This window comes from Balaenoptera borealis (genome assembly GCF_965194805.1).
Source record: "Balaenoptera borealis genome assembly, chromosome: 2".
NCBI lineage: Eukaryota > Metazoa > Chordata > Mammalia > Artiodactyla > Balaenopteridae > Balaenoptera > Balaenoptera borealis.
The window spans coordinates 54,107,634-54,135,483 of NC_138867.1; the positions used below are offsets into that span (position 1 = coordinate 54,107,634).

The window sequence follows — 27,850 nt, forward strand, 5'->3', positions numbered from 1 at the left end:
TTCATTTCAAAGAATCCGGGACTTCCCTGGTGGTGCAGTGGTTAAGAATCCGCCTGCCAATGCAGGCGACACGGGTTCGAGCCCTGCTCCGGGAAGATCCCACATGCCATGGAGCGACTAAGCCCGTGCGCCACAACTACTGAAGCCGGCGTGCCTAGAGCCTGTGCTCCGCAACAAGAGAAGCCACTACAATGAGAAGCCCGCGCACCCCAATGCAGAGTAGCCCCCGCTCGCTGCAACTAGAGAAAGCCCGCGTGCAGCAACGAAGACCCAACACAGCCAAAAAAAAAAAAGAATACTTCACATTTCATTCTCATCCTGGTATTGATACTGTCTACAAGTGTTTTAGGAAGAACTTGGCTTATCTACACCCAAGCTGTATTTACCCGTCTGTCTTCCTCATTAGATTAGCCTTCCTAGGATAGGACTGTCTTTCCTGTCTGACCCCTGACCTAGCCGTGTGCTTGGTGAAAATCAGCTTCTCAGTACACAACAGCTTCTTATGTCAGCAGAAAGGTAGGGACTTCCAGGATGTGGACCAGAGGAGCAGGCAGAGCTCATTCACCCTTTCCCCCTGCTTGGAAAATCTATGGCTGCTTTGCTGCCGGTAGCCATTAGTCACTTGATTCATACCCAACACGAAGGGAAAATAAATTCTGATGTGATCAGTATGACTTTCCTTGACATAGAGTCAAACAGAGAAGACACTCTAATGAAGATCTTTTTTTGTCATTTCATAAAGGGCTTAGGACTTCAAGAAGGAGTGAAATACCTCGTTGAAAGTTAAGGCTTCTCCTTTATTCATTACTATTCAACCACGTTGTCTGAGCACTGATTATGCACTAGGCACTGGGAAGACAAAGGTTGGTGAGGAAAGGATTCTTGGTTTCAAGAGGGAGACTGACAGTCTGGAGAGGCAGCGACACTCTGACATAAATGACAATTCAGCACGACATAGTGAGTGCTATAATGAAAGGAATAAACTTAGGGCTGTGGTGGCACAGAGAAGCCAGGGGCCAACTTTGCCTGCGCGATCTATAGGCCCCACGTGGACATGACTAACAAAAGAAGTTGGCAGACGGAGGAAGATTCATGACAGCAGGATTCTCTGTAACTGGTGCTCACAGTTTGGGTAGTCTGGGAGGTGCACTCTGAGGCAGAGCTTAGTGTTAGGGATATTTATTAGAGAAGGAGAAAAAGAATTGGGCAGAGAGAGAAGTCAAGCTGCGATGCAAGCCTGGCAGCGTCAGCCCATTCCTTGGGGAGCTCTGGAGCTGAAAGCATCTCCCCGAGTTGTCCCACACTGGGCCACGTTAGCCAGGCCTTTATCTTCTCACCTCCATTAGTCATTGGATATGGGTACCCCCAGAAAGACGTGACCTTGGGTAAGGTGGATCTCTGCAGCTGAGGCAATCTGCAAGATCTGGCAGTTGCACTCCCAGACTATTCCTTGTGCTGCTTGGACTCACCGCTTCCTGTGCGTCCAGTGGGTCTCTCTTCCTTAGAATGGCAAGGCTGGTGGAACAAACAATACCCCCTGCTGCTGAGACTGGTCTTGGCCCTGCAACTGATACTCTATCTCTCCTCCACTAACCATTATAGAGCCCCCTTGTTCTCAGCCAGCATCTCTGCTGGTTTTGGTGGCTTACATGGTGGCATGATCCAGTTCTCATTCCTAAGGGGAATGAGCTCCTCGTCTCTATGCCCTTCTCTGGCTAGGGATACTTCTCTCATCTATTTTCATCATCACGCTTTGGCGAGGGTATAGCAAGAGGTGTTCAAGTAGATCACCTAAGTTCCACAACATGTTCCTCCATGCCCCGGTTGTGTAACAGAGGCCCTGCCTCCTATTGACTATCAGTGTCAATTATTGCTCCCTAAATAGGGACTCCTCTACTTGCTTGCTGGTCTCTCTACACAAGGAGCTTGAAATGCTCAGGCACAGCCTGCTAATGGTTCAATGGGACTCTTATTGTGTTTCCTGGGGGAAGTATTCCCTCTTTGGGGATCAGAAGCTCTGACCCTGCAGAGCCAAATGTAATGGGGATGGACGGCATGAATTCCCCAGGTGGGTTATTGGGAATGATGGTAACTAGGGTCACTCCTGCTTTGATTCCTTGGTTCTCAGTCTCATGAATTTTTCCTAGTGAAGATGTTGCACCCTGGAAGGTGATGCCCCATTCTTACAAAGTATTGGCTCTGAGCTGGCTCTTAAGCATGTCTTTAGCAAGCCATTCCAATTCTCTATCTGGTCAGCACCTCCTGGTTGGTATGGTAAGTGATAAGTAGTCAGGAGAATTCCATGGTCATGGGCCCACTCTCACACTGTCTTTGCTGTAAAGTGGGTCCCCTGGTCTCACAGCTGTTATGAGGGATCTCATGTTGGTGGAGCAAACACTCCATAAGCTCTTGGATAGTTACACTGGCAGAGGCTCTGTAGGCAGGAAAAGCTAACATATAGCCAGAATATTTACCTCTTATTATCAGGAAAATACTGAGTGGAAGGGGCCCCGTGTATTCAACTTCTTACCGAGTAGCTCTTTTGTCTTTTTGGGGATAGTGTTGCACTAGTGACTCAACATTGGTTTCTGTTGCTGACATGTTGCCCATTTGGCAGTGACACTTAGATCAGATCTGGCAAGTGGCAGCCCATGAACTCGGGCTCATACCTAGCCTCCATCTTCCTCCATGGCTCTGTGTTCATGTGCCCGTCACACCCGAGCTGGTCTGGCAGATGACATAGGCTGACTGACATCAACCATCCAAGTCACTCGATTGCTTAGTACCTCTTGCATGGTGAATTATCCCTAGTGGGCATTAATATGTGATACAAAGATCTTTACACTTCATGTGCACTCTCATCTGTCCATCCACAAATGTATATGCTACTGAATGAGAAATACTGTCAAGACACCCAAATCAATTATTTCCACTTTAACCTCTGGGAACTCATTATTCAAACTTTCCCAGTCTAACCTTTGGATAACTTTCCACAAAAGGGCCACCACTAACTTGATAGCAGAATTGAGTGTCAAGATTCTTTTCAACTGTTTTTAGAAAAAGACACTATTTAAGACTGTTCTCTATAAAAGGTCAGTAATTTACTACTCCTACCTTGTCTTTAAATATTCTAAAACCTTTGTCCCTAATGCTGTTTATCTTTGAGGAATGTCAAGCTGTATTATAAGCTTTGATTTTTAGAATGTGTAACTTGGCAGGGCAGAGAAAACTTTTACACCTTAAGGGATTAATATCCATTACAGGAAGGTGAGCTAAAAACAAAGTGTTCTTATTCTGAGGGAAGATTTTCAACATGAATTGTTGGACCATTCAAAAAATATTGTGAATTAACCTTACCTTTTACATTTTTGTAAATATCTCATATTATGTAAATGTCTCTAATGTTAAAGTTTTAAAATGTTAAAAATTTCATTGCTGAAAGCTAGTCTCTGACCTCATTTTGTACATGAACAAAAGATAAAATTATCTCTGACACCTACAATAAAAAATATACTGTTGTAGAATAAAGGGTTGTTATTAGAATGGAGTTATCCAACCAGTTAGGCCTGTGGTGGCTGCGTAAACAGGACTATGTTCCCTTTTAATGTTAGTAGTCCACAAACCCTGCGGGCTCATAGGTAAGCCAAAAGTACAATCCACCTTGGCTCATGAGTTTATAAGGGTATTTCTCCCTAGTGATCTTGTTTTGATATACAGCGTGAAAGATTTCGGTGTTGCAAGAAGTCCTGGTCACCAGCATCTCCCCATTTAACTACTTTCACCAATTAATTATACAATTATTAAAGCAAAATACTGATAAAGCTCATTACATATGCCTTGAACAGAGGTAAAAAGAACTTTCTGTAGTTGTTCATTCCCTTCAAGAGATCCTGGATGGTATAGAAGTATTTCCTGAAATGCTTGTTTAATTGTATTTCTTTTTTTCCAGTATACTTGGCTTTGGACCATTAATCGCAGTTCTCCCCCTCTTGTTTCTACCTGGCTTCTTTTCTGCTTTTCCCTCCTCTTTGGTTCTATATCCCATTCATACCCATGAGTAGAAGAAAACCCAAGAAAGCAAAAGTTCGGTTGAGATGGTGAAATACTTTGTACTAGAGACAGAGGTCTATGTGCTGTTCCATTGATTTCCCCCAAAACTTATATGTAGCAAGTACTCCACCTGTATTACTTTCTTTCACTATTTGCTGTTGTTAGAAATAAAAATTCAGTGCATGAATTTCAGTATCAAGAAAAATCATGAATGCAATTAATTGAAACCTACCTCACTGGACACCAATGAATGTACCTAGGATACCAACCCCTTGTCAAATAAAAGGAAAGAATTAAGAATTAATACCTTCTTTAACCTAACAGGCTTAGTTGATGAGGAAAGTTTCTTCTTTACAGAAGAATTTCTACTAATAAATGTGAAAGGAAAGATAGGAAATAACTATTTGAAACCCATGAATAACTGATTCAGGCAAAGATCATCTATGGTTGCTACCATTGGTTGAAAAGCTGATGGGGAACTTAACAATGGAGGAATCAGCCTGTCACCGTATGAACCCTCTAATAATCTTGACATTACTAAGAGTGGAACAACCAGACATTGTGGGCCTCCTCATATGGTATAATAGAATGCTCACAGTACCTCCATGAAGTGTTCTTGCAGCAACAATTTTTTTAAAATGAACTTGAATATAAACAAGACTCTAGAGTTAGTAAATATGGGAGATAGAGAAATAAATTGAATAATACCACAAAGAAGCAAACAGATAACTTCAGAATGTGGGACATTCTTCAGGGCAACTTAACTGATTTCTGCAGCTACAGTCTCTTGGTATCTGCAAGGGATTGGTTCAAGGACCCCCAAGGACACCAAAATTCAAGAAAGCTCAAATCCCTTATTTAGTATGGTGTAGAATTGGCATATAACCTACGCACATCCTCCTGTATACTTTAATTCATCTCTAGATTACTTATAATACCTAGTACAAGGTAAATGCTATGTAAATAGTTGTAAATGCTATGTAAATAGTTGCCAGTGCGTGGCAAATTCAAGTTTTGCTTTTTAGAACTTTCTGGAATTTTTTTTCCTAAATATTCTTGATCCATGGTTAGTTGAATCCTCAGATGCAGAACCCACGGATACGGAGAGCCCACTGTAGTCAACAGCAGTGGATGAAGAAAAAGGGAGAGAGCTGGAACAACAACCAAATGCCATGTGTTTGGATCCTGATTTGAACAATCTGAGAAATTTTATTAAGGAATGGATTTTAGTTAATACAAAGGCACTATTTTTAAGTATTTGGTGTGATAATGGCATTATGACTATGATTTTAAAGTTTTATTTTTGGAGATTCATAGGTAAAGTATACAGGAGTGAGATAACTTGAAGTCTGAGGTTAACTTTTTGAAAGTTCAGCAGAGGCAAAAAAGGTTGCAAAGTTTTTATAATTATAATTACATATAATTGTAATCAGGGTGTAAATGGAGGTTTACTGTACTATCTTGCTATGCTTTTATGTGTTTGGAATCGTCTTACAATAAAGATTCAGACATGGAAGAGGGAGAAAAAGGCAAAGAAGTACGAATATATACTAATATGAAAGGAGGTATAAACTTTAAAACCTAAAATCCAAAGCTTAGACAAGTTTAACTTTTTCTAGGAGCCCACAAGTTTCAAATATCCTATTATGGAGGAAAAACATTCCATGAGAAAATGATGCAATGAAGTTTGTGTGAGTGTGTGTATTTTTATATTTCTGATTCCTTAAATAGCAGGCAACAAATGTTGTCTTTAGCAAAATGATCGTATAGCCAGATAGGTTCCTAGCAGACAACGCACGTGCAATATATGAAATAAATATTTTAATCTTACCGCATTTTTTAGACCCCTCAAATATATTCATTTAAAAATAACAGTTAAGAGTTATTGCCAATGTAAACACCAAACAAATATAGATATGCCCTAGAACAGATGTCTTATTATTAGTTCACTATAATTGTATACATGGAAATGTAAATGTACCAAACCAAACAAGCACTGGTTTTGGTACCTTGCCCTACATTACAAAATGCCAGATCCCTGGGAATTAGAAGACCTGAGATTCATCCCTCCCCTGCCTCTGACGTATTCTATGACCTTGGGCATGTTCATTCATTTCTCTTGGCCTTGTTCCCCCATCTATTGAATGTGCATAACACTTTCCATCTGCTTACCTTGGGGAAATGGTGAGGACTAATGAGAAAACATTGGTGAAGTGCTTTGAGCTCCTCGGGAAAAAAAATATTTTTTCAGTCCTACAGTATATTATTACATTTTAATTTTGACAGAACCACATAAAGTTTCTGATTTATAGATAACAAACCAAGCTTTATAATCAGCAACAAACACTATGTAGATAACATTTCCTAGCAAGGAATGCCGTCCAAACAACTTTTTAATTGCACTCAGATTCAATTCACCTTTAAACCTCATAGTTTCACTATAAAGTCTGTGTAAATTGTAATTAAACAGAGAAGATTTTCAAGATTTCAGCTGTTCACTTAAAGGTCTAGAATGAAAGGTTTTAAAACCTGAATTCTGGTTGGATGTGACTGTTATAAATTCTGATTTTAATTGTGATAACCACATGGGAGCAGAACAGGTTAAAATTAGTAATTAATTTTAGTTCTTAAACAAAATTACTTTCTAATCTCCCTTTGGGTAGGAACGGTGAAAAAATAAAAGTGTGCAGGGAATATTGGCTCTTTAACTAGACTCACTAATGACAGGGATATTCTGTTTCCTTCAATTAAGGAAATAAAATATATAATAAATGCATTTTAATATGTCAGCAATTCATTCTGAGTATTGAAATGCTGAAAAACACAGATGTATGGTTTTAGTTTAAATAGGAGAGGTTAAAAAATTACTTTTTTTCTTTTTTCACTTTTTAACTCCTTCATCCTCAGTCTATAAATTCAAAGATATTCAGGTAAAGTCAATTACGTGTGAGGACCCTCCAGTGGTTTCCCGGTGTGCTGATGGTTAAACCCAAACTCCCCACCACAGGCCATAGGCCTTGCTCAGTCAGCCCCTGCCCACCTCCTTGCTCTCATCTGCACCCATGCACCCTCGTTCATATTGTTCTTACCTCTGTTCCTTGAACTTGCAGATTTAGTCTTTGCACTTGCTATTCCTTCCAGCAGGATTGTTCTTCCTTCATTTCTTTACATGCCAGCCTCCTTTTCACCATTCAGATCTCAGCTCAAATGTCACCCCTTCAAAGAGGCCTTTGCTGACCCCCTATTGTCAGCAGCCACCTCCCACCCTTACCTCCTAGCACATCACCCTGTTTTGACATCATAGCATTAATCACTTTCTGATTTTATCTTGTTGATTTATTTGTTTGCTTGTTGTCTGACTCTTCCCTTTCATTCAGCAGGGGCATTGTCTCTTGTTCACCTCTGTTTCTGGTATATTCCCATAAAAATATTCCAACTATTCAATCCATGCATTCAGAAATTCAGTCACTGCATTGTTCTCTAGCAGTAATCTTCATTTTCTCTTGCCTATCTGTTTTTCTGGAATCTAAGGTTGAAACCATCTAACCCCTAGAAGAATGCTCCAGAGGAGAGAATAGGCAACTCACTTTGCCTAGTTTATAACCCATTTTAAAGGTGAAGTTACTTCTGTCAGAATCAGGGATTAGGAGCTTTTTAAGTCACATGCTTCAAACTGATGAGGGAACTTAATGTAGACTAGGCCCTCCATCAAAAGTCAGAGTCCTGATTTTCCCCAATCTGGTCTACGTCTGAAGGTTTACTTGCTAATGCAAGCAGTCAGTGTAACTCAAACTTTATTTATAAAAGTTCTAGTAGCCAGGAAACCTGTTACTCCTGCTTTATTCATTAGCTCAACAAATGTTAATTGAGAGCTTGCTTACTGGTTCCAGAACTTCAGTGGGTTCTTTGCAAGACAAGATCACTTTACAAGAGATATAAAGGTAAACAAGATACTGTATTTGTCTTTAGGGGGCTAACAATCTAGTAGGGGGACACAGAAAAATAAACAAAAAATTAAAATACGAGAGTAAGATGGGGCGTCAGGAGTAAGAAGGGGCACCTTAGTCTAGAGTGGGTGTAATGCTGAAAAGGCTTCCTGGGGAACATGGCACTTACAACGAGATCTGAGACTGAGTGTAGTTGATAACCAGTATCAGGTGATGCAGGGAAACCAGAGTGTTCCAAGTGGTGAGTGTAGTATAGACAAAGACCAGGAAATAATAGAGCCCACAAAAAAGAAACTCACAACTACAGCAAGGTTTGGGAGAAGGGGAGATTGGAGGGTATGAAGCTATAGAAATTAGTGGGGACCAGATCATGAAAATTTTATAAAGCTAGGTTGAGAAATTTGGACTTAATTCCGAGGGCAGTGGCTATCTAGTACTATCTATTTATAGCAGGAGAGAGACATGATTAGGTTTGTGTTTTAGAATGATCACTCTAGCCACGAGGTGTAGATTGGATTTTCGAGGATAGAGACCAAAGGCAAGGAAGTGATTTGGAAGCTTTTTGCAGTAACTGAGGTGAGAAATGGCCTGGACTGTTAGTGGCAGTGGTGATGGAGAGAAGTGATTTGAGATATGTTAGCAAGTAAAAGCAACAAGACTTGGCATTTGGATGCGAGAAATGATGGACAGGGATGGATCAAAGATGACAGGTGGCTGGCTTGGGAAACTAGGTCAATGGTAAGGCCATTCACCTAGGTAGGAAACTAAAGATGAGAGAAGGTATGGGAAGAAGATGATAAATTTTGAATATACAGCACAAGGTGGTTCTGGTATATCCAAATTGTTATATCTAGCTGGCAGTTGATCATCTTGGGCTCAGGAGAGGGATCTGAGCAAGAGATGTAGAACGGGGAGCCCTTGGCATAGAGATGGTGGCTGGAGCCATGGAGGTGGGTAAGAGCTACTTCATGGAGGTATGTTGGGAAAAAAGAATTGGTTAATTTTTAAAAAAGCAATTGATTTCTTTCGTGAAAATGGCTAAAAAAATATAAATATGCAATCAAAAAGACAACACTGGAGCAGTGTATCATTATTGCTATCAGAATTTACAGGCTTTTAAGTTCAAGGCTAAGTGCCCAGGATTAGGCAAGTATTAAATGACCATGTGGTGAGTAGGTCAGAATATTTTCTTGCACAGGGAATATAGCCAATATTTTATAATAACTGTGAACGGAGTATAAGCTTTAAAAATTGTGAATCACTCTGTTGTACACCTGAAACATATAATGTTATACATCAATTATACTTCAATAAAAGAAATCATTAAACAGGAAAAAATAGTTTTTTCTTTTTGGGGAGCTCTGTACTACTAACTGAGGGAGCCCATGCTTTTCCCCATGTTTCTTCTACCTAATAAGCTTTTCAAAAAGTGCTTTGAGATGTACAAATGTGGATTGTATGGTGTATTTCTCCTAAGGTAAAACCTCTATCCTGTCCCTTCTGGGAATTCAGTGCTCCTGTGAACCAGTGAGGCAGCTCTCAGGCAAACTGTCAAGAACTGAAGTTAACTTTGCTTTGTTCAAAGTGCCATTTTCCAAGATGTTTGTTTACATTTTTTTTGTTTTTAAATTTTATTTTTGGGCTCTGTTGGGTCTTCGTTTCTGTGCGAGGGCTTTCTCTAGTTGCGGCGAGCGGGGGTCCACTCTTCATCGCGGTGCGCGGGCCTCTCACTATCGCGGCCTCTCTTGTTGCGGAGCACAGGCTCCAGACACGCAGGCTCAGTAGTTGTGGCTCACGGGCCCAGTTGCTCCGCGGCATGTGGGATCCTCCCAGACCAGGGCTCGAACCCGTGTCCCCTGCATTGGCAGGCAGACTCTCAACCACTGCGCCACCAGGGAAGCCTGTTTGTTTACATTTTTATAAAGAAAAGGGATCCGTAAGATCTGGAGACTTTTGTTTGGGCAAGAAATGTTACAGGTAAAAGAAATAGAAGGAAAACACTGTTCCTGAGCTGTTTTGTTCTTTTCCTGGGCATCACGAGCTTGAGAAGGAAAGAAAAACATTTACTGAACACCCACTAAACAAGTTTTCCACCATTAACAAATTTAATCAATTAGTCACAAACTCTAGTACTATCTGTAGGCTCTCAGAAAGTGATTTCTGTAATGTCCTATTTGTATTAGAATGTGCATTTAGGTCAGAGGCGCTAATTCATTTTCTGAGATTCATTTCATTTAGAACTCAGAGGCCTCAAGCATCTGGCAGAAAAGCAGAAAACGTGTTCAATACAACACAACCTATTTTTTAAAGTTTATTAATTTTTGTTGATGATGCAGAAAATGTAGCCCTCCCTCTTGTAGAAACATTGGGGAAAAGTGAAAGAAGAAAAGAAAAATTAATCATAATTCTACATCCCAGCAATGTTAATATTTTGCTGTATTTTCTTTCATTTTTTTCTTCAAATGAATGTTTGCATGTGTATATGCGTGTACTTAAGACAGATTATAACGTATCTGAAATTGTGATGAGTCTCAATATTGCTGGCTACATTTAATTTCATGTTTGCTTCTTCCTTGTAAAGAAAAAAAATCTTTGTCATGTTAAAATTGAGAAACTACAAGTGTATTATTTTATAAGAATTGAATTTCAACTATTTTATTCAGAGGTAAAAAGCATGTGTTCATATTAGGATAAAATACTATAAACTGGAAAGATGTTATTTAGGAGTATTTTGTGGAGATGTAGGAGCTATAAGAAAAAGAGTGGTGGTGGGGAGACTGGGAGTTTGGGATTGACATGTACACACTGCTATATTTAAAATAGATAACCAACAAGGACCCACTGTAAAAAAATTTTTTTAAAAAGAAGAAAAAGAGCAGTGGCGAGCGAAAGGTGATTTTTAGGAAAATTTAATGAAGTTCTAATCAAATACAATTAGATATCCAGGTATTCTTAAACCATAGAATTCTCTAATAAAAGAGCCAGCCTTATTAATACATGTCCTGGACACAAATATACCCTCAAACTAGAGGAAACATTCTAATGTCTTCCTTCCAGGAATTCAGTAAAGACAATATTCATGAACAAAACTATATTAACACAATTTAATAAATTAAACTGATAAGATCCCTCTTGTCTGATGTTCCTGTCAGGCGAGTCTTCATTACCAAATATGATAATCTTATTTTTCAACACATAAGAAAGAATAGTTCCTCTCTCCTGAATATTCCTCTAATTGACTTAAGTGTTTATCCATTCCAAGATTTGTGCTAAAGTCTGGGGGTATATCTGTGAGCACATGCATACCGTCCCTGTCTTCATGGAGGTGAGAGTCGTGTGGGAAGCAGGGAAAGTAAAGTAAGTCCAGTGCAGTGAAATAATAGACAATGAAAGGAAGTACAGAGTGCTCTGGAAGTACCTGGGAGGGTTTCTTAACCCAGAGTTGGGGGGCTGAGAGGCTTTCCAGGGGATGTGATATCTATGTGAACTCAAAAATAAGAGTTAGCCAGGTGAAGATGATGTAGCAGACCATTCCAGAAGTAAGAGAGGGCCAAGGATGGGAAGGCTGGAGCATAGAAGTGGGGAGTGGCAAGAGATGAGGATGAACCGGCAGGGACCACATCCTGAAAGGCTGAGGTCTGGACTTCTTCCTAAAAATGATGGTAACATGATTAGATCACTGGACACAATGTGGAGAACAAATTGGAGAGAGAAAGGACTAAAGATAGAGAGGCCAGTGAGGAGACTATGGAGGTAACCATGAGAGATCATGTGATGCCCCAGGTTAAGGTAGTTGCAATGGGAACAGAGAAGACTGGACACATTGAAAGGTGTTCACTTACATTACTTCTAGTCACTTCTGCCTCAGGAATTTTCCTATCTAGGTGCCACAGTGACCAATAGCAAGGAAAAGAAGATAAGTCTGGTTCAAGGGCTTGCCCTCAAATAACAAGTTAGATCAAATAGCGATTTTATTTAGCCATGTTCCTTGTCAAAAGGAACATGTTAAAACAGGATCCAAATTATGTGGAAAGGGAGGGAAATTAAAGCCAATAGTCAGATCGATGGGAAAATGTATATAGAGTCTTTCAAACTTTTGATATTGATTTAAGCAGGAATAAAAGATTACTATTTTATTAATAATTTTAAGTTGAGTAAGTAATATGTTATAAAATTTAAAGTAGTTTCAAAAGGTATGAAATGAAAATTCTCCTTCCCACCTCAACACCTACCTGCTCTTTAGGTCTCCCTCCTAGAGGTAATTACTACCAATTCCTTGTATCTTTTCCCAAAGATGTGCTGTACATAAAGAAACATATGTTATAGCATAGTATCTTTTTTAAAAAATATTTATTTATTTATTTTACTTTTTTGGCTGCATCCAGTCTTAGTTGTGGCACGCAGGATCTTTTGTTGCAGCAGGCGGGCTCTTCGTTGTGGTGCACTGGCTTCTGTCTACTTGTGGCACGCAGGCTCAGTAGTTGCAGCGTGAGGGCTTGATTGCTCTGTGGCATGTGGGATCTTAGTTCCCTCACCAGGGATCAAACCGGCGTCCCCTGCATTGCAAGACCGATTCTTAACGACTGGACCACCAGGGAAGTCCCTATAGCATAGTATCTTGATATTCGATTTTTTTTTTTAATAAATTTATTTATTTTTGGCTTCATTGGGTCTTCGTTGCTGCATGCGGGCTTTCTCTAGTTGTGGCGAGTGGTGGCTACTCTTTGTTGCGGTGCGCGGGTTTCGCATTGACGTGGCTTCTCTTGTTGCGGAGTATGGGCTCTAGGCACACGGGCTTCAGTAGTTGTGGTGTGCAGGCTTCAGTAGCTGTGGCACACGGGCTCAGTAGTTGTGGCTCGCGGGCTTAGTTGCTCCATGGCGAGTGGGATCTTCCCGGACCAGGGACTGAACCCGTGCCCCCTGCATTGGGAGGCGGATTCTTAACCACTGTGCCACCAGGGAAGCCCTCAATATTTTCTTTAGAGAAGTCAGGTCTGTAAATATTCTCATAAACTTTTTGACAAATTATTCAATGACGTGATGTTTTAATAACATATCAGTATATTTTTGTAAACAATATAATAATTCTTTTCCAGATAAGCAGATCTTATTTTACATTTAAATAAACATTTAGGAAATTTTAGGATTCTGTGACCTAAAGTGTTTTATAAATACCTTGAGAGCTAGAATAAGACTTATCAGTTGCTCTGCCACTGTCTTGAATTTTGTTTCCTTTCAACCTTTTGTACACTTCTTGTTCAATTCTAGTCACATAGAGAGCCCCTTACTACACCCAATATTCTCTTCTCTCAACCCCAGCTGTATTGTGTTGAACAGTCTACCACTGTTTCCCTGAAAATCATCTCCATTCTTGTTTTTTTTAGAAATTATTTTTTAAAATAAATTTATTTATTTTATTTATTTATTTTTGGGTGCGCTGGGTCTTCGTTGCTGCGCACAGGCTTTCTCTAGTTGTGGTGACCAGGCGCTAATCTTCATTGCGGTGCGCGGGCTTCTCATTGCGGTGGCTTCTCTTGTTGCGGAGCACAGGCTCTAGGTGTGCGGCTTCAGTAGTTGTGCTCGTGGGCTTAGTTGCTCCGTGGCATGTGGGATCTTCCCAGACCAGGGCTCAAACCTGTGTCCCCTGCATTGGCAGGCGGATTCATAACCACTGAGCCACCAGGGAAGTCCCTCATCTCCATTCTATTCTCCAAAATACTTAAAAAACCAACCTCTTCCAAGAAATTGACCCTAAAACACTCCAACCTCTGGAGATTTAAAGTGACTCAAATATGTTTTGGATTCCTTACCTCTGTTTTATTTTTACTCCATTTTCCTCTCAAGCCTGAAGCCAACTCTTCCTCTGAATTTTTCAAAGGACAGTACCTTCTCTTCAGTGTGTAAACATGACTGCAATAGATACCTCTTAATTGTTAAGTTCTTCCTCTCATTAACCCAAAGTGCCCCCTAAAAGCTTCCACCCTTTTGCATTTCCTACTTATAGAATAAGATTAAGACTATTCCCTTTTCTGTATAACAGCTATTCACATGCAGAGCACAATCATGCCCACCGCACATCATTGCCTTTTCTTGTCCAGGTAAAACTCTTTCAGTTTCTTCAGCTTTTCCTTGGATAACACTTCCTTTTTTGTCTTTTGGCTAAGATCAGTTGTGGTATGGTGTTTCTAGATATTTCATCATCTTGATTATCTTATATCCTTACTTATCAATATCTGTCTTTGCAAGACTCCCGTGACTAAATACAATGTTCCATCATAGAGTAAGTCCCCTTTCCACACTAGTACAGTGCAGGGCTTGACCAAGGCCAGGATTTTTAGGTTGGCTGTGGGAGTGAACCTTGCTGGCTTGGGCCTGTGAGTTATAAACAGACATTCAATGGCCACTTCCCATGTAAGTGTGAACCAGAAGTAAGAGACAATCCAAAATGTCACGTAAGGGGAATAGTCAGAGGACAAGAATTGGACCTGAAATAAAAGATTAATAATCCAGAATGGTTAAATTGGAGTTTTAAAATCTGTTCTTGGTTTCTTGTCTGTATGAAGTGAAGCCTATATGTTTCCAGTGACAATAAAACACAGAAACACAGGAACAAGGAGCTGAATCTTTTTACAACATCCTATCCAAGACTTTGGTCAGGGAGAGAAAAATGAAAGGTGCTGAGCTGGTTTGAACGGGACTTTTACTGCTTCGAACAGGATATTCTCTGTTGATTAATGTAGCCTCAGACAGCAGTCACTTTCTTAGTGGTGCATTACATTGTGGGCTCAGCTGAGACTGTGGTCAACCAAAGCCATTGGGTCTCTTATATGAACTGTGGCTATTAGCAGCACACAATTCTGCACTTGTACAATTTATTTTTTCCTCTTAAATTTGGGAATTTATATTCATCCTTATTAGCATTTCTTTTCTGATCATTTTACCTGCTTTAGAGGCAAAATGCTTTGAAGTTGGACAGCCTGAGCTCAGAACCCAGCTCATCCATTTTCTGGCTCTCTTTCTTGGGCAAACTACTTTACGTTGTTAATATTATAATTTTCTTAAATAACATTTTTTTCTTACTAACCATATTGACTTTGTCCCACTTTGGCATCCATCCATTCATCTATTCATTCATTCAATAAATATGTGCTGTCCTTGTGCCAGGTACTGTGTTAGGTGTACAATAAATGCCTTTTTCAGAGGTCTTCATTAAATTAGCTGTTAAAATTCTTGCATACACTTAGATTCAAGGATCCACCCCTTGATATGTTAAGACATATCTCTTAACCCTAGCTTTGTCTCTAGGTGATTAAGTAGATAGAAATCTGTTGCTGAACATGCAAAGAGTATGGTTGTTGAACCTGATATAAGTACAACTGAGTAAACTTTTTCCCAATCCACAGGCATATCTGTACAACATTTTGTTAAATGCTTCACACACAACAGAGTTCAGGACCCAGTCAGTGTGATTAATGGAAGAACAAGAAGAAATGCATTAACAGATGTAGTCTCCTTAAAAATGTACCTTTTCTAGCCTGTGTTATGTTCATAGAATCTCTATTTTTAATAATCCCAAACTGGAAACAACCAAACAGTAGAGAAATTAATTGTGTTATATTAACTCATTGAGATAATACATAGCAATGAAAAGAACAGGGCTTCTCTGGTGGTGCAGTGGTTAAGAATCCGCCTGTCAATGCAGGGGACATGGGTTCGAGCCCTGGTCCTGGAAGATCCCACATGCCGCAGAGCAGCGAAGCCCATGTGCCACAACTACTGAGCCTGAGCTCTAGAGCCAGCGAGCCAGAACTACTGAGCCCAAATGCCACAACTACTGAAGCCCGCACACCTAGAGCCCATGAAGCCTTTGCACCACAACGAAGAGTAGCCCTTGCTCGCTGCAACTAGAGAAAAGCCTGCGCGCAGCAAAGAAGACCCAAATGCAGCGAAAAAATCACAAAAAACAAATTGCAGTTACACACAACAACCTGGATGAATTTCACAAAATAATGTCGAGTGAGAGAAGTCAGACACAAAATAACACACATTATATTATTCCACTTAAATACATCACAAAAACAGGCAAAAGTTATCTATACTGTTAAGAATCAGTCGAGCGGTATCCTTGGGGGAGGTAGTGATTAGGAAGCATGAGGAAGTTTAGCCTGTATTCTGTAGTACTGGTCTTCAGAGTACTAACTCATATACTGTCCTGCTTAAGTCTTTCCGATAGAAATAAGATTTTTGTCCATAAAATATATACAAGGCATGTAAAGGAGACTAAACCATATTTTGCCTAAATGCGTCAGCAACACCATCAAATTTATGTTTAAGTTAGAAGTGATTACTACTTCTTTCTTAAAATCCCTTCTCATCACCTCTATATCTTCTCAGGTCCAATCTGCTTTTTGAGATTTGGTTGCATGACCCAAGCATCTGGCAGCCTTTCTGCTAGACCAGCTGTCAATGAATGAAAAACAAGCAAGCTCTCATTGCACAATGTGTATCAAGTAATTCAGTTCTATAAAAGGAATACTGATTTGATCTTCAGTGGCTGGGGTCTGGCGGCCGGAAGGTGGTTATAACTAAGTCCGGTATTTATATCAACCTTAATCATTCACTGTGTACCAGTTGAGAACCTTGGTTCTAATAAGTTGGTCCCAGCCCTATATTTAATTTCCATAAATTATGTGTTGATTATCTACACTGCAAATTATCTGCAATAAATTTTCTTTTTCCTGGGCCAGCTTCTTCTTGTAGTCTTTTAGACCACTTTCCCTCCCATCTAGCTGATATGTGCCAGCAGAAATAACAAACTAATTTTGATACTGGTGTAAATCAGTGCTTTTCAACTGGGACTGATTTTGCCTCCCCAGGGGACATTTTTGGTTGTCACAACTGGCATCTAGTGATAGAAGCCAGGGATGCTGGTAACATCACATAATGCGCAGGGTACCCACAACAAAGAGTTTCAGTTCCAAAAGGTCAGTGGTCTTAAAGTTGAGAAATCCTGGTAAATAAGGATAAAATAGGGAAGTGATTTACAATTAACAAGTACATTTCAAACTAAAGTATGAGTTACTTGGGGGTTATCCTCTGTTTTGGATTCTCTATTCCACAGTTTTCCTCTATGAACAAGGAAAATGGAGCCTGGCTATACATTCATCATTCCTCATGCATGCCTTTCAGTGGGAGACACCTCTTCTTTTCAAAGGAGAATGTCTAATGCTGGGCATTTGCACAATGGCTGAGGCATATTTATGGGCAGTAGAAATTTGTGTGAAGAACATTCCATAGAGTCTTAACCAAGAGTGTGGAAAATATTCTCAATGTCAAATCTTTTGGACTTCAAAAAGGTCAGTTCTCTGGGTATTTTGGTTTCTGAATGTTCATCCAATTTTTATGTATTCTTTCCATACCTCAAAGGCCTATTTCGTCTCCGTTTTTTACCCTGATTAATTGAGTTACTTGCATGCTCAGACTTCAGTTCTGTATGACTGGACAAATTCTTGGAATGAACCTTACTTTCTCATCCTCATTCTAAAAGTTTTGTTAATATTGATAATTTTTAATTGCTTTTCACACTTCTTTCAGAAGTGAGCTTATAGTGCTCTTAAATTTACATTTGTCTCAACAGTTCTCGAAACAGCATTTCTTCTTTTAAACAAATAAATTAAATTTTATTTGGGAAAATTAAGTCAATACAATGCAAAGCTATAAGCTGGCTTCTTGTAGAGACATTTTTTCACTTTGTGGCTGTTCGTCTGCACTTCAAACCCTAGGTAGCTTACTGCATTCCAAAGTTGAGTCTTCAGTGTCTAAAGGGCCAGTTGAAAGGCCCAAAGAAATGTGCTGCTATTAACAGTACATCCAGGACTGGTGTTCAGATTTGAAATTCATAATGGCATCTAAAGGAATGGATTGGTTCCAGGATCCCTGCAGGAGCTCTAAGCCATGCCTGGAAAAAAAAAAAAAAAAGGAGGGGGCCCAAATTCTACCAACTCTTAACCAGACCTCACTTCTGATGATTTTGGAGTATGAGGAAGAAGTAGGGAGTGGGTCTTAGGACCAGTGTGCTGCCCTGGGAATATACTAACAAAATACACTTTAAGTTTCCAAGCTGGAAGGAAAATGTGTGAGGTTTCTTTCTTTTTTTTTTTTTTTTTTTTAAATTTTATTGACGTATAGTTGAATATAGTTCCCTGTGCTATACAGTAGGACCTTGTTTTTTATCCATCCTATATATAATAGTTTGCATCTGCTAATCCCAAACTCCCAATCCTTCTCTCCCCCATGCTCCCTCCCCCTTGGCAACCACAAGTCTGTTCTCTGTATCTGTGAGATGGTTTCTGTTTCATAGATATGTTCATTTGTGTCTTCAGATTCTACATATAAGTGATATCATGTGGTATTTTTCTTTCTCTTTCTGACATACTTCACTTAGTATGATAATCTTTAGGTCCATCTGCGACTATGTGTCTTAAATTCAGGCCTAACCTGAACCCTGGTCCTCTCTCCAGAGCCTGGAGACTCGGAAGGTACTGGGTGTAGAAAGATAATTATGTGATTTTTTTCTTCTGGCATTTCCAGAAAGCTGCTGACCCCACCTTGGAAAAATGTGTTCAAGATGCATCCTAAATTGTACCTTCTTGTTGACTCTTTCTCTAGCTAAAATAGAGTAAATGTACCATGATTATCATTATTTGACATGACTATAAAAATAATTATAATCACTGCAATGATTTCCATGAAAGCTCAATTAACCAATTTTAAACATAGCAGAAACACAAAACCTTAAAAGTAAATGTGGGAGACTTCTTAAGTAAACCCATAGCTGGAAAGTTTTGAAACACTTTATAATCACAAAGATGCTGTGTTGTAAGTCCCATATGGCAATATAGAGCCAGTATAGTCAAACTGCTATAACTTGGTAGTTAAGAGCAGTGATTTGGTGTGAAACAGACCGCGAGTCAAGCCTTGATTTTGCCACTTACTATCTGAGTGGACTTTTACAAATGACTTCAGCTTTCTGAGCCTTAACTTCACGTTCAAAATGGAGATAATAATGGTACTTATCTCATGAACTTTTGAGAATATTAAATGACATATTGTGTGTAAAATCCTTATTCAGTCCCTCAATAAATATAAGTTTATATTTATTATTCCTAGACACCAAGCAAGTAATAATGTTTTGGATACCTGTTACAGAACATAACTGAAGTAAGGCAAGATCATGGTATTTAGTAAGTTTAATTTAATACTAGGGATAATCTGGAGTAATTTTTTACCTGCTTTATTTTTTTACTTGTAGTAAAATATACATAACATAAAACCATTTTAACCATTTTTTTTCAAATGGATACATAGTGAGCATTTCTGCCTGACCTGTCAACTGAATTGTTAGCTCAAATATCATCAGTAACTTCTTTTTTATTTATTTATTTATTGCTGCGTTGGGTCTTCATTGCTGCGTGGGAGCTTTTCTCTAGTCGTGACGAGCGGGGGCTACTCTTCATTGAGGTGCACAGGCTTCTCACTGCAGTAGCTTCTCTTGTTGTGGAGCACGGGCTCTAGGCACACCAGCTCAGTAGTTGTGGCTCGTGGGCTCTAGAGCGCAGGCTCAGTAGTCGTGGCACATGGGCTTAGTTGCTCCGTGGCATGTGGGACCTTCCCGGACCAGGGCTCGAACCCGTGTCCTCTGCACTGGCAAGTGGATTCTTAACCACTGCCCTACCAGGGAAGCCCATTTTAACCATTTTTAAGAGTACAATTCACTGTATTAAGTACATTCACAATGTTGTGCAACCATTACCACAATCCATTTCTAGAACTTTTTCATCATCCCAAACAAAAATTCTATACCTAACAATAATTTATGTAGTCATTTTTAAGCGGTTTTTATCTTTTTTTTTTTTTTTTTTGGCTTGTTGGGTCTTCGTTTCTGTGTGAGGGCTTTCTCTGGTTGTGGCAAGCGGGGGCCTCTCTTCATCGCGGTGCGCCGGCCTCTCACTGTCGCGGCCTCTCTTGTTGCGGAGCACAGGCTCCAGATGCGCAGGCTCAGTAGTTGTGGCTCACGGGCCCAGTTGCTCCGCGGCATGTGGGATCTTCCCAGACCAGGGCTCGAACCCGTGTCCCCTGCATTGGCAGGCAGATTCTCTACCACTGCGCCACCAGGGAAGCCCTAAGCGGTTTTTAAAATCTTTTTATATAATGGGAAGCACATGTCCCTTTAACATTATTCAAGTATGTAATCATTACTATAGAAAATTAGGAAATATAGATAAAAATAAAAATGAAAATAGATCATCTGAAATGTCTCTCCTCACAAATAACATTAATATTTTGGTATATCATGTCACTAGTTTTCCTCTTGCAAACATATACATGTAAAATGGAATGTTATTATGAGTTCTATTTTCTAGCCATTAAAAAAAAGAAATCTTTTAACTTAGTAATGCACATTTCAGCAGATGTGGCAAATGACCATTAAGAAGAGAGGCAGAGAACTACTTCTCCACTTAAAAAAGGCTTTGATAGGGAAGCAGTGAGGAGAGAAAGGCAAAAATGACTTGTTTTTATGAAGACCACTTCATCTGAAGACTAATTCTTCCTCAATCTACAGCTGTCATGATCCTAAGAAATCCTATGGTAACTCAGCCTAAAGTCTAATCGCCATCCCTCATAGTCTCTCAAAGTAGCGTAAGTAAATGAAAATCTTTTAAAAACGTAACACTCAAACCCAACCTAAAAATGACTATCTCAAAAAGGAATGAACAGGGTAGTGGGAAAAGAAATGAAACGACTTCTCTGAATAAATCTTGTTATATAGTTTGTTCATGTAATGTATATAAATATTCCGCATATTCTAAAATGAAAATTTAAAAACTTTAAATCAATCTATAAAAATTCAAAACAGACTGAAACAAAAAAACCTAACTTGAACCACAGTAAATTAATGAATTGAAGCAAATGAACTCAATATAAAGTCAGTAACACAAAAAGACACAACTAAAAAGATACAAGAAAAATATTTCAAGGGTACACCTTACCAGAACATATTCTAAGAACAAATAGAGGTACAAAGAAATCACAAACTGTATTCTGTATCTACTTGGAAGAGGCAATATTGCTATTATTATTTTGAAACTATTTAAAATATACTATAGATTAATGCAAATAAGTAACTATGTTGACATTAGGAACAAAGTTTTCAGTGTAAGAGAAACAAAAAGAAAGTCAAAGAACCTAAGTAAAAAAAAAAAAAAAAAAATCCTACAGGATTACATTATTACAATGTCATATTTGAATTATAAATATTAGTATCAGTATTTTTTCCTTTTCAAGTACAGATATTTCCTACTACTATCTACTGAAAAGGCCTAGAAGCAGTGACACTCCAGTAGCAATGATGAAATACTTGACTCAGGCAACAATCACCATTGAATGAAACTGTTAGTTGAAAGGTGAATGAGAACTTTACCATGAGGGATAATAAGGCCCTCTGCACATGACTGATCAATCTCAGCATCTCTAAAAGTAGAACAACCAGATATTGTGTGCCTCCTGATGTCATGCATTGCAAAGCATATAGCACTTATCAAGTGTCTCTGGGGGCGGAAAATTGACTCTGAATCTAATCAATTCTTTTGATCCAACTTTCATTTACAGGAACTGCAGGGGATAAAGGAGCAAGTTAAAGGACACCACAAGAAAACAAACATTCCTCAGATTACTTATCTGGTTCCTGCAACTAGTTAATGGCAGAAGGGTAAGGGGAAGAGAGGGAGTGACTCTTTTAGAAGAAAAGAGGCAAAGAGCCACAGCAACTAAATACTGTGTGTTGACATTGTTTGGATCCTTATTCTAAGAATTGTAAAAACACATTTTTGAGGCAATCAGCACATATGATTATGGTCTGGATTTTAGATGATGCCAGAGAATTACTGTTAATTTTGTTGAGTGTGATAATGACATATTGGTTATGTAAGAAAATGTCTATTTTTTTAGATATTCATGCCAAAGCATCATATGACACTTGACATGACACAGTGTCTGGGATGCAGTTTACAATATTTCAGCAAAGAAAAAAAAAAGAGGGAACAGATGAAGCAAATGTGGCAAAAATTTTAATGTGTTGAATCTGTGTAATGTACATGAAAGTTTATTGTATAGTCTCTCTACTCTAGAATGTATTTGAAATTTTTCAATACAAAAAATGTTTTTTTTTTTCTCATAAAATATGTGATATGTTGTCAAGAAAAAAAAATCCAAAACTTAAACAGTAAATGCACTTAATGATTCTTCAAACAAAGACTTGAGTTATTTAACAAATGATAGGCCTTGACAACCCACCCTGACCCCAGGCACCGCAAAAAATGTTTTTAAACTAAAAAAAAAATTGTATCTGTTTTGGTTACTATTGCTATGTAACATATCATCCTCAAATGCACAGGCTTAAATGCAGTAATCATCATATTATATCTCATATTTTCTCTGGGTTGGAAGTTTGGGAAGAGCTTGTCTGGGCAGTCTTGGCTCTCACAATTTCTCATGTGTTGATGGCTGGAGCTGTACCAGAATGGGGAGTGAGAGGCAGGGGCAGGGTAGGGCAGAATGGCAAGAAAGGCTGGAACAGCTTGAGACTGGCCAGGCAGCTCTCTCTTTCTCAATTCCTAAAGGTAGTCATAGGGCCTCTCCATGTGGGTGAATTTGATCTTTCTCACACTTAATGGTCTCAGGGCAGACAGAGTATTTACTTGGTAGCTGATGTTTTCAAAAGCCAGTATTCCAGTGAACAAAGTGGAAGCACATTGCCTTTTATGGCCTCACCTGGGAATTCTCATGAGTGTCATTTCCTCTGTATTCTCATGGTTGAAGCAGAAGAAAAAGCCAGCCCATTTTCAAGGAGAGAATTCATAGATTGCATTTTTGGTTAGAGGAATGCCAAAGAATTTGCAGACATATTTAAAAACTGCCACATCATCCCACACATCTGGTGAACAGTCCTCAACTCAAAAGACCACAAAAGAATTGACAGTCTATTTATCATGGTTACTCATAAGCAGGGACTTTTCTGATTCCTAAGACCATGGAACAACAGATTCCTTCTGAAATTCCCATACAGCTTATAGAATAATCTAAAACTTCATAACTTGGTATCTTTTAAATTACCTTATGAGATGTCACATGTGAAAGCCCAGACCAGTACTGGGTCCACAAATGCTGGTCATATCTGATACATGTTTAAATTCCTCGGAAGTTTTTACTGCATTTATTAATGGTGAGCACACCATTAATAAGTTGTAGTAAGCTGGGGTGACCTCGTGATTCTCTGAAAGGCTTGGTATAGTTACAGTTTGTAGGAGGAATGGAACCTCTGTAGAAACTAAAATTCATTCTAAAGTGTTGCAGTTGGGCGATAGTTAGAGATAACAGGGAGGGTGTCATTGCATAAGCCAGAGTGCCTATTTTGTTTTCCATTTTGTTTTTACTTTCTATCAGTTTTCTTCTTCCCCAGATTGCCTTTTTAAAAATTTTCCTGAGCAACAGAAAAATAGGAGCATCTCCCTTATGTGATGTATGAATGTGTCATGCCAAAGCTTTTTATAGAATACTAATGATTTTTGGAATCCAATCTGTTTTAAAATATTTCTGAAGATTTAGCAAAACACACACCAGATTTCTGTGTCTATAAGAAGCTTCAAATTTTCTTTTTAAATCTTAAAAGTCAAAGATGACCTTAAATTATGGTGAAATTCATTCCTAATGTAAATTAATGTGTAATTTCCCGAACTGATAGAAATGTTACAGATAATTCCTATAGCTATGCAAAGAAAGAAAATCTAATATTCTCTTTTCCTTTAATTTAATATTTTAATATTCTAACATTTTCTTTTCCCTTAAAGGTCCCTTAAAATTATAAGTCATGTAAGCAATGGGCTAATTATAAATTATTAATATACATTTATTAAAATACTTTATTTTCATTGATGTTACTGTTTTACTTAACAATAAAAAATTACATTGTGTGTTCAGACTCTTCACTAATATAGACTGTCTATCCTTCCAACCATTATATAAAATTCAGTGCCTTCACTTTTCCTGTTTATCAGCCTTTATTTACCTAGGAATATTTGTGGAATTGATATTTAGTTCCACATACGTTGGTCTAATAAGCTTAAGAACTCCATGTTCCCAATCAGTCAATGATATATCATAGGGCATGAAATTTCAGAGATTCAAAGCCTTCTGACTGAATTCAGTTGTGATTTTTATATTGCAGGCAAAACTATATGTGTATATATATATATATAATTGCAAACAGATGAGTTTAGAATGATCTAAAAGTCTTTCCATTCTCTGCAAAATGTCTTATTTACCTTTTAAATCATGTACTATAAGAAAAATGCTTTTTTGTAGATGACATTTTATTGAAATCAAGGGTAGACCTAAAAAAAAAAAAAGGAGTACTACATGTATTTTCTTTATTACATTCTTTGTGGAATATGTTCTGGCAAAATAGAAGGCATTACAGAAATCATTTAACTGAGGAAGAAATCCTACTCTGCACAAAACGCTCATTGATGTCAGTGGGAGTTCTGTGAATGGAACAAATGTTGAACTTGACCCTGTAATGTTTAAACTGCAATCCTCCCTGCTCTTGGCAGAGCCTGGCTTCCCACTGAAAGGCGTTGTAGTCTGTGCAGGGATTACACAGCGGGTTAATAGTCTAGTTTTTCGCTTCTTTTGGAGCAACAGATGAAACACATAATACCTTCCTTTAGGGCTACATACTTTTAAACACAAAAGACTTTAAATAAGGTGGTGTGAGAAAGTAAAAGGTAGAGTCTGTGGATGAAAATTTATGTTGGTAATGATTTTTAAACTACCTTCTCTACGAGTGGCTCAGAAGTATCAATGAGTAATATATACATTTAGGAAAAGAGAAGAACACCAAGGTGGTAGACACCACTTAGCATATCAGTATTGAAACCATGCTTACTCTATTTTTGTTTTATTCCATTAGATATATGTAAAGAATGATTATCAGCAAGATTCCAATGCAACTGTTTTTTGGTAAAATGAGATGGGATGATTATAAATGAGGTTAAGAGAAAGCACAGTATTATCACTTCAAGGTAAACTACTGCAGTACTAAATTGGAATGGCTCATTTTCAGTCCCATGAATAAAGAATGTGTGACTCTACAGACATAGAGAACAAATGTATGGTTACCAAGGGGGAAAGGGGTGGGATGGGAGGAAATGGGAGACTGGGATTGACACATATACAGTATTGATACTATGTATAAAATAGACAACTGATGGGAACAGACTGTGTAGCATAGGGAACTCTACCTAATGCACTGTGGTAACCTAAATGCGAGGGAAGTCCAAAAGGGAGGGGATATCTGTATGTGTATGGTTGATTCATTTTGTTGTGCAGTGGAGGCTAACACAACATTGTAAAGCAACCATACTCCAATAAAAATTAATTAAAAAGAAAAGAATGTGTGACTCTAGTTATAGATCTAGTACAATCATTTATTACTGCTTAAAAAAAATGAGCATTATGTTCTGGAGAAAAGATTTTGAAATCATCTAGTCTCTACAATTATACTCAGGCACTTGAATAACACCATTATCAGGGTCTTATTTTTAGTTGTTTGTACTTGATGGGATATTTTCCTCTTATTTTGTATGCTTTTCAACAATGCATACACATTGCCTTTATAATAGAAAGAGAGATAAAAAAGAAGAAAAGCAAGGGACCAGCTTTTGTTTCAAAGGAGCAGAGGAAGAGGAAGAAGAAGAAACAGGAAGTATTTCAAGATGAAATTAAAGCTGCTTTTGTTTTTATTTGACAGAAGGTTGTGAATTATGAAAAAAAAATCCCCGATGACTAAAAGTGGAAATGGTGGCTTATATAAGGTGTGGAAAATCTACTGGTACAGGTATTAAACATAGTTATAGGACTGCATAGAATTGAATAGTTGGCACGCTTTGGTCTCAGATTGCTTGGTTCATATTCCAGCTCTACAACTTCCTACTTATGTGATCTTGTGCAGGAGGTTATCTATTAACTGGATACATAATTTATTATTCTGATAAGGATGTATGGAAGAAGAGGAGGGAGAGGAAAGCTTCGGAGAAGTTTTTGGAGGCCAGGTTGTGTCGCTTGGATCAGCTATAGAAGTCAGATATAGTCACCCCTTGGTATCCGCTGGGGTGGGGCGTGTGGGAGATTGGTTCCAGGATGCCTGCAGATACCCAAATCCATGGATGCTCAAGTCCCTTATATAAAATGGCATAGGATAGTTGGTCCTCCCTATCCGCAGATGCGGGACCAGGGACGCTGACTGTACTTGCTTCCACAAGTAGCTAAGAAGCCATGAGAGAGCCATGAGCCTCCAGGTGTCCCAAGGCAGTTTCAGAGTACCCCTTGGTTCCAGGGTGCAGTAGGACCCCATTTCCTGGGAATATCAGACTCATGCAGAAACTGAACTGTCTCTAGCTGTTTTCTTTCTTTTTAACAAATTCATGACTGTTGATTGAAGGAAGGAAGGAAGGAAGGAAGGAAGAAAGAAAGAAAGAAAGAGAAAGAAAGGAAGGAAGGAAGAAAGAAAGAAAGGAAGGAAGAAAGGAAGAAAGAAAGGAAGAAAGAAAGAAAGGGAGAAAGAGAGAGAGAAGGAAAGAGAGAAAGAAAGATATAGGGATGTATTATAGATTGTTTATTTTTTATTTTTTTGGCCACGCTGGCAGATTGCTTGTGGGATCTTAGTTCCCTGACCAGGGATCAAACCCGTGCCCCCTGCAGTGGCAGCGCAGAGTCCTAACCACTGGACAGCCAAGGAATTCCCTAGATTGTTTGTTTAATTTATCCACACTCCTCTTACTGTTGATGTGATTTTTTTTTTTTTTTTTTTTGTACTTTTTCCCCCTCGTATATAATATACTGAAACGAATCTGGTTTTCTGGCTTTAAGAGAATTTAAACAAAATTTTTTTTCTCTACTTGCTCTTTTAGTGATTTTTAACTCTCATTTTTCTTCTCCCTTAATCTGTTGTGTTTCCTACAAATTTATTTCAATATTTTAAAAATATTTTACTTCTATTCCTAGTTTTAGGTCTGCATTAGTCTTTTTTAAGAAATTATTTTAAGCATACTTTTTTGTCATCTTCTCCCTACCTGATTCCATATTTATTCTCTATGATTTGCCTTTATAATAGTTGACAGGAAGCAAGTCCAAGAAGTGTGAAGGGTTGAGAGAGTTCCCCTTACAGAGCAGAAGGAGAGAGGCTTCCTTTCGTTCCCTTCCTCACTCCTGGGCTATTCCTGCACTTGCCTCCTTAGTCCCTTCACAAGATTCTCCAGCCCCAACAGAAACTTACTCCATGGACCTGGGGGAATTTGGGGGTTAATTCCTTTCAGGGCCTTAAACGCGTTACACAGACAGCACTTTAAAAAAAAAAAATTTATTGAAGTATAGTTGATTTACAATGTTGTGTTAGTTTCAGGTGAACAGCAAAGTGATTCAGATATGGATATATATATATATATTTTTTTTCCTTTTTCAGATTCTTTTCCATTATACGTTATTACAAAATATTGAGTATAGTTCCCTGTGCTCTTCAGTAGGTCCTTGTTGGTTATCTACTTTATATACAGTAGTGTGTATATGTTAATTCGAAGCTCCTAATTTATCACAACCCCTCCCCCCTCCAAACAGTACTTTTGATTTGCTAGAACAATTTGCTACCATCTCACCATGTTCAGCCCTCATTTGAGGAAACTACAATCTTAAAATCCATGGTTTCCAAAGTGTATAATCTTTGGAATTTGGCAGACTGTGGC

General features: G+C 38.6%; 2 long non-coding RNA genes across 2 annotated transcripts in view; one reads left to right on the forward strand and one right to left on the reverse strand.

Annotated features, from left to right (window-relative positions):
- Nucleotides 1–27,850, reverse strand: part of LOC309619421 — a 124,216-nt gene that overhangs the window by 30,316 nt on the left and 66,050 nt on the right. The gene's annotated exons all lie outside the window — the stretch shown is intronic.
- LOC309624149 lies at nucleotides 13,985–22,220 on the forward strand. Its single transcript, XR_014241788.1, has 2 exons — nucleotides 13,985–19,877; nucleotides 20,172–22,220. It is a non-coding gene; the product is annotated as an uncharacterized lncRNA (long non-coding RNA).